This window comes from Furipterus horrens, unplaced genomic scaffold (genome assembly GCF_987537825.1).
Source record: "Furipterus horrens unplaced genomic scaffold, mFurHor1.1.pri manual_scaffold_3, whole genome shotgun sequence".
NCBI lineage: Eukaryota > Metazoa > Chordata > Mammalia > Chiroptera > Furipteridae > Furipterus > Furipterus horrens.
Window position 1 is genome coordinate 104,667,402 of NW_028327173.1, and position 16,029 is coordinate 104,683,430.

At 52.0% G+C, this 16,029-nt stretch overlaps 1 protein-coding gene across 11 annotated transcripts in view; it reads right to left on the minus strand.

Annotated features, from left to right (window-relative positions):
- The window catches only part of LINGO1 (leucine rich repeat and Ig domain containing 1), a 245,622-nt gene that overhangs the window by 59,162 nt on the left and 170,431 nt on the right, over positions 1–16,029 (minus strand). Inside the window, exon 4 of one of the 11 annotated variants that reach the window (XM_090269966.1) lies at positions 5,891–6,053. The exons of the other annotated variants lie outside the window; for them this stretch is intronic. The gene's annotated coding sequence lies outside the window, so the exon portion shown is untranslated. The remainder of the gene's footprint in view (positions 1–5,890; positions 6,054–16,029) is intronic. 11 annotated transcript variants of the gene reach the window in all.

Consider the following 16,029-nt stretch of genomic DNA (forward strand, 5'->3'; position numbering starts at 1 on the left):
AGACGCTGTTCCCCCTGTGACAGAGAGAAGGAATGCCAGGCTCAGAGAGATTACTTGACTTGTCTGCAGTCACACAGCTGGTAATACGCCTGGAAAGGGAATTGGAATTGCCTTCCAGGGCTGAGAAAACCAGCAGGGGGCAGGCTTGGCAAAGGGACTTAACAGGTGGGAGAGGAAGAGGAGAGGCGTTACAGGAGTCCCCTCCCTTCAAAAGCCCAGCGAATGCGGCTGCCTGGACCCGCTCCCAGGCTCCTGGCTCCTCCGCCCGGGCTATTTGTGAGTTATCCGTGAGCTCCCGCCTCCCACGCCACCTCCTCCCACCAGCCCGGCAGGAATAGACTCTAGCTCCAACCTGAAGGCGCCGCCGGGCGCGAGAGCGCAGACCCGCTGGGGCGGGGGCGGGGGCTATTCCTGGTGTGGCGACTGACGCAGGCACTGCGAGGCTGTGGCCCATCTCCGCCCCCGACTCACCTGCTCCCTGCCTCAGTAATCCCAGCAGAGATGGGGAAAGGGAGAGTCCGGTGTCTCCTACCCCGCCCCAGATGCTGGCTGAGGTAGCTGGCCATCCGGGGTAGGGTCTTCTGGGGCCCGCAATGATCCCTTCAGGTTTGATGGCAGAGCTGTGTCTGGGAGCAACTGCCCTGCAGCCTTAGTTCTACATTGTCAACGATATGCAAGCAATTTCTCCCTCCCTGTTTCTCCAAAAAAAATGACCCGTCCCAGCATCCCCCTTCTTATCTCACCAATGGAAATAATGGAGAAGGGCAGGCTCTGAGGGAAGAACTTGGAGGATCCAGCCTGGGCTTGGTGAGAGTCATGCTAGCTCCTGGCCTTCAAAGGGGAACTTGTTTCGAAGCCCTCAACCAGTCCGAGCTGTGGGAACTGGTATCTCTCCACTCCTGTCTGGTAGGGTTCCCAGGACCATGGGGACACATGGGAATGGCCCAGTCCAGGACTTCACTGACACAACCAGGGAAGGATACTCGGGAGCTACAGCTGAAGAAGATTAACCCACACCTCCCAGCCTTTGTCCTTATTGGTCCACCTGTTCGACATGCCCTCTCCCTGTCTCCACTTGTGCTTCAAGACCAAAGACCATTCTCTTCTCCTCTCTCCTCCCAGACTGAAATGGCATAGAAGAGGCAAGGTTCTAGTCTCCTCCCTCTCTGTCCTCAGACTAGGAGCTTCCAAGGGCAGCCCTGAGACAACATGTTATATGTAGGTGGGCACAGAGCACATCCTGGCTTTGGAGCGAAAACTCAGCAACTCCCAGTCAATTAAGAGCTGATGGCTGGGAGAAAGAACCAACCCGTTTGCAGTCTGAGTGCTCACAGCAGAGCAGAGAAGCTGGAAGGGGTTTGCCAGGGCACTCTGGAGGAGAGGACAGGCTGTCTGACACTTACTCCACCCCTATGGTAAGCCAAGTACTGAGCTGTACTTTACATACTTCTCACTTCAGGGTTGGTACTGCTATCTCCACTATACAGATGAAAAAGCTGAGGCTCTGAGAGGACTGTGGACTTGCTCAAGTTCACTCTTGTGTGCTAGAGGGAGAGCTGGGTTTTGAGGCTGTGTGCCTCTGATATAAGAGCCCAAGCTCTGCTCTCCCTCACTTTGGGGGAGGGGTCCCCTGAGCCAGGAAGGAATGGATGGCACACACAGGCTTGCCTGTATGCCTGCACTTTGCTGGTCCTGCCCATTTGCATCCCAGCAGCTCATGAGATTTTACAATAATGATTATTTCTGAAGGCATTTGAAATTAATGATAGTTCTAAAGTGGCTGGGGCAGTGAAGTCACTGGTGAGACCTCCAATTAACAAGAAAAATTAAAACCAGGAGACCAAGCCCTGGCTGGTGTGGTTCAGTGGATTGAGTGCCGGCCTGCGAACCAAAGGGTTGCTGGTTTGATTCCAGTCAGGGCACATGCCTTGGTTGCAGGCCAGGTCTCCAGCAAGGTCCCTAGCTGGTGGCATGCAAGAGGAAACCATACATTGTTGTTTCTCTCCCTCTCTTTCTCCCTCCCTTCCCCTCTCTCTAAAGATAATAAATAAATAAAAATAAAATAAAATTTTAAAAAACCAGGAGCCCATGAGACAGGTGGGGGCTGAGCAAGCAGCATTGAGCATGGAGCAAGGTTAGGGGAATGTGTTGGACCCAGCATCTGTTGGAAGTCCCCATGTTCCTACTTTATGCCATAAATTTGATTCTGAGCTCTCTCATTAACTTTCTGTGTGACCTAGAGAGGGTCATCGCCCCTTCCCAGACAAAGGTTTTCCCAGGTATGCAATGAGGCGTTGGCTTGGGGGTCTTTAAGGACAGGTCTCTGTGGCCCTGCCTAGACAGGGGAGAGTGGGATGAGGCCTCATGTGGTGGCTCCTTGAATGACCCTGAGTCCCTAGAAGGCTGAAGCCCCAGAAGTTGGGGTCCCCGTAGTTTCTAGGAGCCACAGCAGAAGCCCTGTGCTCTTGCAGCCCTCCATGCTAACGGTTGCTGAGGCCACTGGTATAATGAAGTCCCAGAGACTCAGGCTGGAGTCAAGTGGATCAGGAAATGACAGAATATCCATAGGTCAAAGCGCATGCTGGTGCAGCTGTGGAGTGGGGCAAGGGATGGGGGGGGGGGGCCTGAGCAGGGTGGCAGAAAAGTCCCCTCTAGGAGGTGGGTCTGGAGCTGTGGTCAGGGTTAGGGCCTTCCTGCCCTCTCTTAACCCACTCCCCAAGAAACAGCAGGGACTCAGGAACACCAGGGTCCCACCCAGGCATGTTACAGAGAGTCAGGCCAAGGTACCTAAAAGGGGAAGGTCTTACTCAAGGCCACTCATCCAGGTACACCCAAGTTCCTTGTCCTCCACATCCTGCATCGGGCAGCCAGCAAAGGGAAGGGCACTGGGGCTCAGATGAACAGGTCATCTTTGCACAGTGGCTGGTCCAACTGGAAGTGCCATTGTGCTGGTCAACATGGAGGGACATTCTTACAGGTAGGGGCTGAAGCCAATACTCCGAGGGCAGAGTGTGGAAAGCGAACCCTTACTTTCTTGGGGCAGCCTCTTTCCTGGCAGTTCCCACTACTGGCATGTCTTCACATCAACAGCTTTCTCAGATGCTAGACCCGTGATCTCATATCCTTTCCCTTCCTCCCCTTCAAAATCAGGGCCCTATGTGGTCCCTTTCTTCCAAAAGCCTGCTCTAAGCACCTCAGTCTTCTGCTCTGAGCTGGTCTTTATGTCCTTGGGCACTTCTTCGAGCTCAGTCTCCTCCTCTGTAAAATGGGAATATCAGTAGAACCCATTTCATGGGGTTGGTGTGAGGATCTCATGACAATATAGATCCAGTACTTGATGCTCGGACTGGCACATAGTAAGTGCTTGATAAATGCAGGTATTTTCATGGTTATTATACTTGCTGTTATGGTTGCTCTCTGCCCCTGAACCTGGAGGCCATCCTCTGTAAGGATCCTTGCAGCATTCCCACTAGGATAGGCCTCAACCAAGTTCTCCCTCCTTTGAGAACAAGGAACACCCTGAGGGCACAGACTGATCTTGTGTTGCCTCCAATTTCCAAAGACAGCCCAGACCCCTGATTCCAGAGGGTCTGATGTGTACAAATTAAAGTTGACTGAACTCCATTAATCAGGACAGACCAATAGGTTCCCCACAGAAGGGTCCAGGAATGGGGGTCGGGGGTACTCTTGAGTCCTCAATTCCCACATCCCCTCATCTCAGGGTCTAGGTCACCCACACCTCCACTGGAACTATCCCAGCATCAGTGACATTCACTTATCTAGAAGCCATGTAGGCAGCAGCCTCCACTACTTGAAATTGTACTCAGAATCTGCAGAGGTCAAAAGGCTCTGGGAGGCCCCAAGGCAGAAGGCCTGTAAAGAGACAAAGTCCCAGGGCTGGCCCCTGCTCAGTCTTCCCACACAGTCCTGCTGAGCTGAGCACCTGGTTGCTGCAGCCATAGTAGCTGATGAGGAGGAAGTTTTTCTGGGGCCAGTCAGTGAAGGAGCTTGTTAGCCCTGCCTGCCCCGAAGTCTGTCTGGGAAACACCTAATACTTCTGACCTTGCAGTTAGCTCTCCTTAGAATGCAGGGAGTGTGTACTCCATTAAACACACACAGACACACACACACACACACACACACACACACACCACCCAAATGATTAAAGTGAGAGAAAAAAAACAAAAGAGCAAGCACAAAAGGCGGTTTTGGGAAGGGACCACTCCCTGGCTCTTTGGAAATCTGGGCTCCAGGCTTGGCAGAGCAACTTCTCCCACAAGCCTGGGCTCAAATGTCCCCACAGATCATATCAGGGGGAACTTGAGGTAATGTGTGCAAACAGGCAGCACAATTAGCAAATCCATTTATTAAGCATTTGTCCTGAGTTCTGTTGTGCAGCAAACTTGTTTATTAAGTCAGAACATATTATTAACCTATATCAAAGGCAGTGTGGCAGCTTCGAAGGTGCCCAGCCTCAGGACCAAGCAGTCTTGAGTTCCAGTCCTGGCTCTAGATCTAACCTATGTGACCTTAAGCAAGGCACTTTACCACGCTGAGCCTCAGTTGCCTCAACAGCCCCTAAGATGACCCCCAATAGTCCCTGCCTTCCGGTACTCTCCCACACCTCTGTGAGCAATCCCCTACTCTTGAGTGTGGCCTGGACTAATTGACTCATTTATGGCAGAAATGATATGATATCACTTCTGAGATCAGGTTACAAAAAGACCGTGGCTTTCGTCTTGGGTACCCTCTCTCCATTACTTCCTTGTTCACTGTGACAAAGGCCAGTTGCCATGTTAATAGCTGCTCTGATGAGAAGCCCACATGGAAAGGAACCAATGTCTGTAACCTCCCAACAGCCAACAGCCGCACGAGCAAGCTTGCACGCAGACCCTCTCCAATGGCAGCCTTGAGGTGACTGCCACTCTGGCTGACACTTTGAGCGCAGTTTGTGAGGGACCTTGAGCCAGAGGCGCCCAGCTAAGCCTCGCCCGAATTCCTGACCTACAGAAACTGCAACATAATAAATATTTGTTCTTTTAAGTCCCTGAGTTTTGGGGAGATTTGTTATGAAACAACTGATAACTAATACCTGCTCCATCTCTAAAATGGGCATAAAAACTCCATTCTCCCAGCAGGGCTGGGCACGGAGACAATGTAGGCAAAGTGCCTGCTGCTGGCCAGGATGAGAAATGACACAGCAACTAGGTGCTTATCCAGTAAAGTTGAAAAGATATATACGTTATGGCCCAACAACTCCCTCTTGGATACATATCCTGGAGAGAGACATCCATGGAAGACAAGTACAGGAACTCTCACAAAGGTAGTGTTTGTAATAGCGAGGAACTGGGAATATCCTCAATGCCCACTGTTGGGAGAAGACATAAACAGAATGTGGCATAATCACACAGTGGAATATTATACGGCACTGAAAACAGATACACTGGAGCTACGTGCATCAGTGTGGGTGACCTCACAAACACAATGTTGATGAAAAAACCCAAGACATGTACAAATGGCACCATTTACATAAGGTTTAAAAACAAACCCTAGATTGTGTATGGATACCAACATATATAGGAAAAGTATAAAAACATGCATGAGAATGATCAACACCAGTGCTACCCTCTGGGGAGAGCAGAAGGGGAGGTAGTAGAGTTGGACCTATTCCAAACCCTTCCCTTTGGAGTATTCACCATGAGCAGGCACAGGTTCTCACTTATTTAATCCTTTCAGCAACCCCATGGAGTCCATTCAATTATCATATCTTCTTACAGAGGAAGAAATGGAGGCACAGGGTCTCCTGAGAGATATTCCTGGGCTTTCGAGTCCAGTGGGAGGCCAGGGCTTGGTTCCTTGATTTGTTACTAACTTGGGGAAACCACATTACCTCCTTGGCCTTGGTCTAATCTTCTGTAGAACAGGAGAGACTCGCCCCCTTCCCCCTTTGTTGGTATGGATCAAGATGCTGGGAAAGTCTGTATAAATCAATCTGGAATATTTTCAGAGGCCCCCATGAGCCAAGCCTGGAGCCAGCTACATAGCACAGTAGACTAAAAACAAAAAGGAGTAGACAACAGAAGGTGTGAATTAGAAGGTGATTAAATTCAACACAATTCAGTTCAATTTTATCTCAATTCAGTTCACAGACAGACAATGGTTAAGCTTAATGAATATTGCTTGAGCACCCACAAAGTACTGGACTCTGTATTAGGGCTTTTATAAATTATCTCACATAAGCCTCAGTCACAACCCAGTAAAGTAGGGACTGTTATCTCCATAGAACCAATGAGGAAATAGGATCAGGGAGGATGACCTGCTTCCCCGGGTCATATAGCAGAGCTGAGATGGTCAGGACTTGCCCTCCCTCCATCCTGACCTGCCTTCTGTTTTGTGCTCGGGGCACAAATGGAGGACCCAGGCCTTGCTGCCCTCTGGGGACCCCAGCCCAGAGTGAGAGGGTCTAAAAGAGTTGGGAGGACAGGAAGATGTGTGTGGCTGCAGCAGTCAGGACAGGTTTCCTGGGGCAGGGGCTGGTAGGGGCTTCAGTGGGCTAGTGGTAAGGCAGGCGGAGGCATTCCTCCATCCCTACCAACCCATTTATTCACTCAGCACTCACTACAGTTTTCTCCGTGCCCCAAATAGCCATGGTCTAATACAAGGGTTCAACACACAGCACGATCCAGGCTAAGGTAAGGAGAGCACAGGGGTCATGCATGCACAGGGCAGGCACTGGGGAGTCAGGGTGATGGCTGAGCTGAAATCCAAAGGGTGAGTGGGTGTCAGCCAGCTGTATGGTGGGGGATGGTGCTCTGAGCAGAGAAAACATCAGGTGCAAAGGCCCAGCCCTGGGATGGTACAGAGAGGCACTGGCCCCAAGGTGGCTCCAGCTCAGCTGAGGAGGTGGGGCTGAGGCTGCCACCATCTCTCTCCCTGGTAGAGTTTCTAGACGCCAGCTGTATTCTCTAGCCAGCTAGGTCCCCAGGCCAGCGCAGCCCTGTTGGGCAGGCTGGGCTCTCTCCAAAGGGATTAAGAGAAAGGAAGTTTGAACCATAACAGCGCATGTGATTAAGTACAAAAACAAAGGAGGGCTCCTTCATAACTGATGGCAGGAGAAAGTAAATACCAGCAGAGGTGCCCAGCTGCATCATCCCAACCCATCTGGCTGAAACCCAGGGTGGCTGCCTGGTCACTAATATGCCTATAAATATTGAAATTATAAAGAAAGGAGGTGTCGTGCCACACCCATGAACAACTTGTCAGCTAAGACTCACGAAGGGGCAGTTGGCGCCTGGCATTGCATGAGCTCGCCCACACCCTCCCTGATTGCAGAGGGAGAGGGATGAGAGGGGAGGGTGCAGGGAGATGCTGAGATCAGGCTGCCCCATTCCCTGCCCCCTCTCCAGATCCACTGTGGAGACAAGGGGTGGTGGGGGAATAGGAGGTCCACAGACATGAAGAGCCCAAACCAGGCTAGGAGCTCCCATCATGGGGTGTGCAAGTATGTGCCTGATAACCTGCTGCAGAAGACACTGGGGGCCTGCCTAGCTGATGTGATGAGGCAAATGGGTGTTGGGAAGAACTGGACACTGGAGCCAGACACACAGAGCGCAGTTCTCAGGGAAGCCTCTTGCTGGCTGTGTGAACTTGGGCATGTCACCCACCCTCTTGGAGCTGCTCTCCATTCACACTGCTTGTGGACAGTCATGCCTACGAGGAGGAGTCTGGAGGGGTCCAAGGAGCATGTGATATTCCTGGTGCACAGTAGGCTCTGGAGCATAGGGCATTCCTCCTCTCATCCACCCCAATCTCTCCTAATTAGGTCAGGCCTGATGAGGCTCCCCTCTACCAGGCCCTGTCTATGCTCCATTCAGGCCTAAGTCCAGGACATTAATAGGAAGAGGGACAGCTGAGGAGGGGAAGGTGTCCAGTTGACAGTGCTTGGCCCACCCCAGGCTCTACAACACACAGGGAGCCCTTATCCCCAGGGAGCAGGAAGGAAGATGGAGGCAGGGCTCTAGAGCCAGAGCTGTCAACACAGAGAGAAAGTGGGAAGAGGTAGGAGTGATGGCTGGTAATGCTGGAATTTTGGCTCCTTGATGGTGAAGAGCTTGAACCCCACTGTCTCTCAGGCTAGGGTCTGCAGTATTTCAGATACTCCCTTCTGGAGATAGAGCCAGGCAGCCTGATTTGGGCACTTGGGTGCTCCTGGCATGCTCAGCTCTGCCAAGGGCCTAGGGAAGATGCCCTCACCTCAGCCTGGCCCTGGAAAGCAGCTAGGTCACTCTCCATAACCCTCCAAGGGCACACAGGGAGTAGGGCCCATCACTTGGGCTTTGGGGAGCAGACAGGCTCCCCTTCCCAGTTCTAAAATATCCACCAGGAGATGATTCGTTTTGTCAGTGGTTTCATTCTCCCAGACGGAAGAAGAAAATCCCGAAAATTCTTATCAGCTATACTTTGGGCTGGAACTTTCCTCCAGGGCTCCTCTCTGCATCCCTTTATCTTATCTTGGGCAGCCTTCATCTGTTCCACTATGGCCTGTTTTGCAGATGCACAGAGGGGCATCACAGCTGCCCAAGGTCACACAGCAAGTCAGTTCTGAAGTCTAGAGCCTCAGCCTCCTGCCTTTCCCCACACCAGTTGAACTCAGCCCCAGGAGGAGGTAGGGGATATTATCACATCACGATTGGTGTTCAGCATCATGTTATTACAGCCACTGTGGTATGGTGTTCCCAGGAGCTCTCTTGCCACATAAGGACTCCCAGCCATTGGCACACGCCTGTCTGGTACTTGTCCAGTGGGCTAGGGGCAGATGGCAGCAGGTACCTGCCATGATAGCCTGGTAGGCTGGTCAGAGAGGGCTGGAGGAATCTTCAAGGGACAGCTCCTGGGACTGGGTGCTCACACAATCCTAAGGACATCTTTTGCCCAGGATCGCATAGGTCAGATGTGGGAGAGATGGAAGGTGTCTGTCTGGTTTCAAAGTCTATGCCAAAGTGAATGGTGGAGTATGCAAAGGTTTAGCCAGTATGGCCCCCCACTGCTACAAAGAACCGGGTGGATGCTCACTTTGGGAGGTGGGCTGGTCAGGTAAGACCATAGCCCCTCATGTCTCTCAGAGGTCAGCATCAGCCCCTCCCTGATCCCTCAGTGGTCTGTCCCTCTCTGTCTCTGCTTCCCCCCATCTCTCTGGCTGACTTTCCTTCTCTCAAAGGGTCAGGGGAGAGAAAGGGAGAGATGACCAGGTGCCCTGGATGGTGCTGGGAGCTGAGAAGGAATAGGGCTCAGGAAGCCTGCCTGGGCTGAACCAGGTAGGAGTAGGGCCCTGGGGGTTGGACTGGGGGTTGTGTCAACCCTCCAAAATGAGGAAGGTCCTCTTTCCCCCTACCTAGGTCAGGCCTCCATGAGAGCTGCTGAGGCCATCAGTTGTCAGACTGCAGCAAGAGAAGAGAGGCTCGTGGGGTGTGTGGAAGGGAGCATGTAAGAAGGGAGGCCCAGAAGCTTCTGCAGGACATCTTCTGTGGGCCTAGACCCCCTTCCTGCCATTGTTGGGTGTGCCACCCCACCAGTCATAGTGCAGGGGTCAGGGAAAAGGAGGTAGGGAAGGTGGCATACCCCAAGTTCCACGGGTTAGTGTTTACACCCAGAAAGGAGCCACAGCTGTGGCCCAGAGGCAAGTAGAGATGCAAGAAACCAGGGCACCCTTGCTAAGAGTCTGGTGCCACCCCAGGCAGGATGCTTGGGTTTTGTGCCCTCCTACCTAATCTTCCTCCAGTATGGGACTGGGGGGACGCCCCCCCAAAAAACAGAATTATCTTCTGAATGGTGGGTCCCTTGTAGTACAGGCTTCCCCTGCTAGGTGAGTGTCCTAGGAACCCATCTGTATCAGAGTACTGACTGGGGTTGTTGTGAGAGGCTTCAGTGAATTTTTTTGAAGACTCTTTCAACGTGTTTGCCCATTTCATGATGGGTGATTTACGGGCACACCTGCCCACACCATGCTGAGTGTTCAGGAGTTTTTGACCAAAAACAGCATGACCCCCACCCTCCCAAATCACTCTATCTCGCCCCAAGTGACTTTTTTTTTGTTTGTTTTCCCAGATGAAAAGTCCTCAGAGGGAAATGTTTTGCCAAAGTGGATGAGGTGAGACAAAACAAAAACAAAAACAAAAACAAAACAGCAGAAGCACTAATAGGTATCAAAATCAACCAGATCAAAACCTGTTTTGAGCAGCAGAAAAAAATGTCTCCACCGGTATCTTGCATCAAAGAGAGAGTACTTAGAAGGTGACTGAAGTTTAACCATGTCAGAATAAATACACAATTTTTTACAAATAAGTTCCAGTTTTTTGGTCCCCCCCATGTATCTACAAACAGGGTGTGATGAGTGAGAGAACCTTCTGGAACATGGACCCCTCCGGGCACAGCACTTGGACAAGTCCCTTGTCTTCTCCAAAAGGTTGTGAGGATTAAGTGAAACAATCCATTCAGGCCCCTGGGCACAGGGACTGGCACATGGTCAGCCCTCAAGACAGTGACCACTGTGGTACAGTCTAGTTGGTGAAGCAGTGTCTGCTTTGTGTGTGTACCCATTTGGTTGTGTTAGTGTGTTTTTTTTTTTAATGTAATGGTATTGTGCAGTAGATCCTTGTGACGAGTGTCACTATCAAACATGAGGTGTTGTCTCTTTTGTGTGTGTCAGGGTAGGCTTCCTGAGCAGGACTTTTCTGCATCTCCCTCATTCTCCAAGGCTTCTTGTCAGAGTCCAAAAACCTAAGCCCCAATTCAGGGCTTGCTCACTGTGCTACGGAAGAGCAGCACCTGTACCTGGGCAGTGCCGTCCCTCTGTGTCCTTTCTCTGCCTGCATTGTCCTAGAAGCCCATCCCCCACAACTGGCAGACCAGAGCTTGGGGGCAGGTGATTGAGGGGATGCCCTGGTTCCAGGGGTCCCAAGGGCAGACCTGAGTATCTACCTGCTCCTTCTACCTCCTACCCCTGCTTGAGGCATTTCTGTTACATGGGAAACGAGGTTGGCATTGGTGGAAGTGTGAGTGACTCCAGAAGGGCAAAAGAGAACCAGCACTGGCGCCCAGGATGACAGAAAATGGGCCCCAGAGACAGACTGAGCCAGGGGCAGCTGAGCCCTGGCTGACTTCTCATTGACCACCCCTAAAGCTGATGAACACAGAACTTGCTGGCTCCCTCAATCCCTCCAGCAACATTTGCAGAAGGGGCTGTTGTGCCCATTTCACGGATTTAAAAAATCTAAAGCTCAGAAAGCGGAGGTGGCTTGCCCTGGTAAAGCCAGGAACAGCAGCCAGGTCTCATCCTCGTTACAGTCACAGAGGTTTTGGGTTGGACAGAGGACCGCCCTTCAGTAGATGAATGATGTGGGTCAGGCCAGCAGCCCACAGTGGAGAGACCTGGAATGCCTCAGACAGTGGGAGGCCCCATGCTCTCAAATAAAACATGGGCACGTACACTCAGACACAATGTTAACATCACCTGTTGGGGTGTGAAAATCAGCCATAAATATCTGCATTGTCATGATGGTTCATCTGGCAAGTGGGGAGAGGGGTTTGGTGTGCCCCCTGAAAATGTCCTAGTGATTCAGAGACTCATGGACCCCTCTGCACACCCAGACACTCCACCTCCCATACACACACACCCTGAGGCTGGCCTGTCCAGAAGCCTTCATCCTCCCCCAAAGAAAGCAGGGTCAAGGAGACCATCCAGCCACTCCCCAAGTTAGGGCCTGAGACGTCTGGGATGAGGCAGCCCTGGCCAGCCATCTTGCAGACGACATACATCACAGCTCAGGAAGCAGAGTCAGAGAGGGCCCCCAAGCACACAATGGGATGGGGAGAGTGGGGCAAAATGGAGGGCTGACCTTGAGGTCCACTCCTTCTCATCATTCTCTCATCTCGCCTACTCAGGTGGCAGAGTGGTGGACCTTATCACCACTCATCCTCCCCGTGCCCAGCTATCTCTTCGCTCTAGAACTTGGCAGGGCCACTTTCACATTAGTTGACACACTGAGGGAGGGGATGCCTGCATGACTCACGGCTCAGATAAATGCCAGCAGCGTCGGAAGGGTGGGAAGCGTCATAAATGAAGGCAGGCCTGCTGTGGTGGCCAACCCATTCCCAGGCAGGTTGGTCCCTAACCACAGGCCCTTAGTTGCAGGACTGCACTCACTTTGTACCCACACATGTCTTATTGGTCCCCCTAGAGAGCTGGCTCCAGAACCACTTTAGAAAGGCTGGTGGTCTTTCCTTAAGCCAGCAGTTAGCGCTGAACTGAGAAATAAGGAGAAGCAGTTAAACGCCTTGCTGACATAATTCTCCCCTCATGGTGAACATTACTCAGGTGTGGAAGAGAAGACAGCCCAGGAGCATAAGATCCCAAACGGTCCTCAGACACTTCATTGCCAGGGGCAAGGAGGCCCCAGAAGAGCCTCAGCCCGGTTGGCAGTCCAGGGTGAGTCCAGTGAATGAATAAGTATATGATCAGGCCTCAGCTTCTCCATCTACAAATTGGGACAGCACTGCCTACACTGCCTGCTCCCTGCAGGGGCCAGGAACACGTAAAAGTGGTGAAGGGTCTTCTGCATGAAGCCTGGTGGAGGTGTGATGGGGACAGACACACCTGTGGGCTGACTGTTCCTGCCTGTGCTGGTGCTGCTTTTCAGGAGAGTGTGGCCCCACCCAAACACAGCCCCCACGCCACCACACACCGGCCTGCAGGAAGACCTGGCGTGCACATGGAGGCACCCCCGCCATGGTCACACATGCTGGCACACTGATTCTTTCCCATAAGGAGTCCTGCTTCCCAGCTCCCTACTGTCATGACAACCAAGAAAGCTGATTGGGGATGAGGGGGAAAGGACTGGGCTGTGGCTCTCAATTCACTGAGACGGCCAAGCTCTCCTTCCCTCCTCTTTGTGCCTCAAATATAGGTCAAAATCTCTGAGCAGGAGAAGCATGGCAAGAACCTCGGGTTTCTCCACTTTCAGGAGGGCCAGAGAAATGGGTAGCTGGCCATCTCTCCTGGGAGCAGCCATGGCAAAGTATAAACCCACATTCATGGTGAAATGGGAGGGCCAGCCCCTGGCCCAGACATATCTCCCCAGGCTGAGTCTGGGTGATATTCTCTCGTCTCCATTCTCATGGCCATAAGTGACTGGGCTGGGGCTAGCCGACAGCCAGGGAGGGTGTGCTGCTCTAAATGGGACCCAGGAGGAGGCAGGCCCTGCCACCAAGCCTGGGGAAAAATTAAAATGTCTGACTTTTGCTGAGCATTTACTCCAAGCCAGACACCAGGACCTCCTATAATCCAGAGGATAACTTGTTTCACACTCTGAACAACTCTAGGAGGAAGGTTCCGTTAGCACCCCCATTTTACAGGTGACAAAATAGAGTAACAGAGAAGCACAGGACCTTACCCAAGGTCACAGATAAGTAAGTGACAAAGCAGAGACCAGCACACCAGGTACACTCTAGCTGAAGAGTGTAGAGGCGTGGGGAGGGCTCCAGGCTGGGTGGCTATGGGGTCTGGGACTTAGAACTCATTGTTCTAACTGCCTTTTTGCAGGCATTGATTCTGAAGCAGGGAGAGCCGTTTCCCTAGTGGCCTCCCTAAGGGAGTCTAGAGATGGGTGGGTAGCCTGCTGAGAATCCAAAGCCCAGAGGCTCTCAAACCCGGCTCTGTTATAGCCCCTGGAGTATGCTGCTCCTGACAGAAGGCACTAGGAGGCCAGAGCTGAAATGGCCCCAATCCCTCTACCAGAGCACAGGCCAGGAAGAGGCAGGCCCAGCTCACAACAGGGTCTGACACCAGGTCGGTAGTGATTAGAGCGAAAAGGGAAGAGAGATGAGCCCCAGAGGTTGAGAGGGAATCCTAGGGGTCTCCCTGGAGGAGTCCGTCTTGCAGGAATGGTAGGACCCTGCCATGCAGAGAGGAACAGACATTCTAGGAAGAAGGTACAAAGGTACAGAGGCTGAACAGAGTGGGTCTGCACAAGGCCCATGGAGTGGCCACAATTACCCATTGTGGGGAGACAGAGTCAGAATATGGTCAGAGGCCAAGCAGAAGCCTGGAAATCCCTCTCCAAGGTCTCTCTCCCCGGGTGAGATGCTAGCATTTCTAAAAGGCCAGGGGCCCAAGGGCCTCCCTGATCTTGAGCAGGAAGATACACAGGTACAACGGCAACTTTGATGATCACAGATGGTGCTGCCTTTGAGCCTGGGTTCAGGTGGGCGTGCGGTGGCTGCTGGCTCAGAGCAGGTGCTTGTCAAGGATAGCCTTGCTGAATGCTATTCCAGGCGGCTGGGAAGGCCCACTGGCCCACTTTCTGCCTCCCTGCCCCATGCCCCTTTCTTGTCTACTTTGCCCTTCCCTCCATCCCCTCTCTTCCTTTTTCCCTTGTGCCTTCCGATATCCTTGTTCCTTTACCTATTTTCAGCCCTCAGCACTTTTCCTGGAAGAGAACAGCTGGACTGCTGCAGCCACAGAGGACTACTTTTTTGCTACTTTGCAGATTCCCCACCCTGATGAAAACTGATGCTACCTTTGCTAATGGACAGACAGATTGGATGGTGAGATATTTATTTCCCTTCCCACTTCTTTCCTCCCTTCTCTGGGCTCTGTTCTGGGGTATCTATGAAGACAGGATGGTGGGATAGCAGCTGAGGGAGAGGGGGTGGTAAGTGGGGAGGACTTTGGGGCCCCTAGTAGCATAATCCCATTCTACAGAAGAGGAAACTGAACCCCAGGATCACCCATATATAATTATAGTTGCAATATTAACATTAGCCATGCTGCTAGCATTTAAGGAGCACTTGCTGCATGCCAGACACTGGGCCAGACACTTCAAATGCAATGAACCTATAGGCAGATGCATTATGGGTCCCATTTTACAGAGGAGAAAACTGAGGCTCAAAGAAAGGCAGCCACTAGCACAAGGCCACATAGCTGATCAGGTAGAGCTGGAATGTCCATGCAACCATGTGCATGGCAACTCTAGCAGTGCCCCCCACCCCCAGCTCTCTGTAGAGTGGGAGAACCAAGATTTGAACCCATGTTTGTCTACATTCTCATTCTAAGACTGTTAACTGTACTTCTGATATGCAGTGACCTGCCCTGAACCTGACTCCAAGAACAGTGGGTACAGAGCTCCAGCAGTCTGGCTCAGCTCTGACCTGTCCTCTCTGGGCCTCAGAGACCCTGCTAAGGAGGAGGAAGACTGGACAGACCAAGCCCTGGGTAGCAACAAATGAAGTGGGGCCAAGCCCCCTGCCCCAGGACCATGCTGAGCAACCCATGACCCCTTCCCAAGGGTCACTCTTTGCTCACCCCATTCTCCAGACTTGGAGATCTCAGGCAAACCCCTGCTCCTCTGGGACCCCAGTCTGCTCCCTGCTGTCAGAGGATCCACGGTGAGGGCAACAGAACCTAGGCCTCAAACCTCTGATTCCACATGCCAGCGGCCCCAGAAACCCTGTGTACACACTCCTAGCACGCCTGTAAGGCCAGGAGGCGCTCAACTCTGCGTGCGTTATTGTGAGTCTTCAACTGTGTGCCCTAAGTCCAAACTTTGATAAGTGCCTTTAAGACACAACCAAGGAATGAACCTCAGCCCTGCATGCTGAGGGAGGTCAGCTGGCTGGGATGTGGGTGCATTAGAGGACAGCCCTTGTATTATCTGCAAACCCAGGGCCTTCCTTGGCTAACAATGTAAAAATGTATTTTAAGAGCAGCACACTGGTTCAGGTCAGTGGGATGTTCCAGGCTAATCCGTGGCCTCTGTAAATGGTCATGAATTCAAAGCAAACATAGTGGATGGTGATGCCTGTGTTCAGTGTTTGGTGAGACAGAGGACTTTATAAAAAATATGTCTGGTTGATGGAAATGCATGTGTGAAGTCAGTGGCAATACATGTCCTTACTACAAATGTAAGGTTTGAGGCAAATACACACAGGAATCTGTAATATGGAGCCGACCATCAGAAATGGGAGAAACCATGG